The sequence below is a fragment of the Sus scrofa genome, chromosome 7 (genome assembly GCF_000003025.6).
Source record: "Sus scrofa isolate TJ Tabasco breed Duroc chromosome 7, Sscrofa11.1, whole genome shotgun sequence".
NCBI lineage: Eukaryota > Metazoa > Chordata > Mammalia > Artiodactyla > Suidae > Sus > Sus scrofa.
The window spans coordinates 116,096,093-116,099,052 of NC_010449.5; positions in this window are offsets into that span (position 1 = coordinate 116,096,093).

A 2,960-nucleotide genomic window follows, 5' to 3' on the forward strand; every position below is an offset into this window, starting at 1 on the left:
ATGGCAGTTCTCATTCCGGCCCTTTGTGCTCACTTGGTGCCCCAGTTTGCTCAGCTGTGAAACTGGGAGAACACCTTCAACTGGGGCGGGGGATGTGCTGTCCAGACTGGAAACCACTAGGCAGCCACCTGGCTTTTGCTCACCCACTCGAATGCAGACACACCACTTTTCCAACGCCGGGATCCAAATTCCCACCCAGGACAATTACAAGACCCAGACAGCACTTGAAGGCCAAGTGCTTTCTGCTCTGAGACCCCACAGGGCCCTCCCTGACCCCAAGAGCTAGGCTAAGACAAAGGTTTGAGCCCCACAGCTGACTGGGGAATGCAGGACGTGGTGGCTGGGCTGTAATAGGACCCTCCTGACATTTCCCTCTTCACTCCAGGCATTTGTTAAGAGATGTTTATTTTCTGTGAGCTGGGCCAATTCTATAGTACTTCACAGGGTCTTCTGGCAGGAAGACCTGGACAGGGAGGGGCTTTCTCTTGCCACCCTAGCCCTGCCCAAGCCAAGCTGTGTGCAACCATCCAGCTTCCCAACCCATCTGTCCGCTGCTCCTTGCATGCCCCCCCACCCCACCTCACTTTTCACCAGGTGCCCCGAGTGGGGGAGGAGTGTCTGAGAGCCTAACCCTCCCCCAAAGCCCCCTGTCACTGTGAACACCTTTCCAGACTCTCTAGACAAATGCAGATTCTTCCCCCCCTTTTTGTGGCCGCATCTGCAACATATGCAAGTTTCCAGGCTGGGGGTGGAAATGGAGCTGGAGCTGCAGCTGCAGGCTTACGCCACAGCCACACCAAATCCCACCTACACCGGATGCAGTTTGTGGCATTGCCAGATCCTCAACCCACTGAGTGAGGCCAGGGATCGAACCTGCATCCTCACAGACACTACATCAGATTCTTAATCCACTGAGTTACAATGGGAACTCCCTTCTTTTAGGAAGGATCCGATTTATAGGGAGCAAGTCACGGACAAAGACAGAGGATATACTTCCGGAGATGTTAGATTTTCAGGGTGGAATGATGCTACCCACTTCTGTCAGAATGTTCCAGACTAAAGGAGTACTGGAAGCAGGCAGGGCTCCCTCCTCTCCAATGAGACAAAGCACAGCATCTAGGAACAGTGATGGAGAAGGGGTACTGGGCAAGCGAGGGTCTCCCCAGGGAGTCTGATCTCTAAGCAGGAGGTACAATCATGGCCATTGCAAGATTATTTGACCTGAACCGAACAGCTTCCTTGAGTACCTCTCACCAGAACTGGTATCAGCAGCAGCATTTCAATCACGGTTTAAGATGTACTCGGGCAAAGATGATGTCCCATCTTTTATTTCTTACAAACTGAATGGCATTAAAAGTATTTAATCCTCCCAACCTTAATTCCCTCATCTGTAAAATGATGCACTTGCATTCCCCATCTCAGAGTAGTGAGAGGTGAAACGAGATAATGCACACAGGTCCTGAAGTGCTGGTTCTGACATAATTATGCCATAATCGATGTTTTTAAAAAATGAGTAGCCATGAAGAATTCCCTTCCGCCAGGTATCACTCTTCGTGAGACCGTGCCTTGCCATGTCCACAACCCCCCTGGGAGGCAGATGCTATTACTGTGCCCATTTTACTGTCATGGAAGGTGAGGCACAGAGGGGTTCAGTCATTTGCCCAAGGTCACACAGGATGGAGTCTGGAGAGGAACCAAGGCAACCTTGTCCCTTGAGGCAGACCTGTCTCTAAGTTGCTGCCCCCCTTTTGTCTAGGGACACTCCTTATTTAAAAGGTGGTGTTTGGGAGCCACTAAGTGTCTTTTCACCTGCTCCAGGAGTCACTCCTACCTTTTAAAACCCCAAAAAGCTGTGAAAAATACCGCTTCTCGTAAAAGCCTGTTGTTACTTTTCGTGTGCTGTGTTCCACGGTGAAGATACCCAGCCTCCTCCCAGGGGGGGACCTTACTCAGCCCAGAAGGAACAGGCTCACCTACTCCGAGCAGCAGAAACATCAGGAAGGCTCTGAACCTGCCTCCTTGTCTATAAAAGGGTTTAGTGCAAAACCCATCAAGTTGAACATGTGAAAAGCCATTCCTGCTGGCCCCTGGCCTCCACGCCCTCCTCCCCAGGGTCTGGAGAACTGTACTGAAGGAATGCTCTCATCTTCGTCCGCGGCGCTGATGGGCACCAGGAAGCTTCGCCAAGCTTTCACAAGCTGCTGACCAGCACCCCTGAACGGCTCTCGGGTTTCTCCGACTCTGGCCTGATCCGTGCAGAGCAAGACAGTCAGCAGAGAAAGCCACAGGCACTCTCATCTCGCAGGGACTCTGCCACGGCAGCCGTGTGCTCTTAGGCCCCGGTCGGCTGGCACAGGACGACAGAACGCATGGCTCAGAATGTGGTTTCCAAACTCCCAGGGAGAAGCACAATGGGCCCTGCACCCAGGGGTCTGCACTGGGCGCCCAGCTCTGAGCTGCCTAGGGGGCTGTGGGGCAGAAACCCTTGCCAGGGACAAGGGGAGCATCCAGAGCCGGGACCAGGAAAGATCCAGGAGTTTCTAGAGAGAGGGCATGCCTGCCTAATTCCACTGGGACCTGCCACCTCAGGCCTGGAGATTTCGTGGGAGCGGGGCCTGGTGAGCGGCCTAAGCGGGCTCAGAAGTCGCTCCCAGGATCCATCAACTCCAGGCGGATCCTGCTTTCTGCTCTCCCGTGGTAACAAGGAGGAAAAGGTCTCTCTCTCCCCACCGGCCAAAGGGAACAGGAATCCCAGGCTGCCTCCTTCAAACACCACCCCTTTCCTGAAAGCTACACTTGAAACCGGGACACTGGGTCCTGTGACCACCTATACCCAGACTTTTTTTTTTTTTCTTTTTTTGGACAAGTCATTTTTCCTTCCAAAGCTCTACACTACAAAGATCTCTTTGGGCCGTAGATGGTGCTGGCGGTGGGGTACGAAATACAGAATGTGGCCCGTC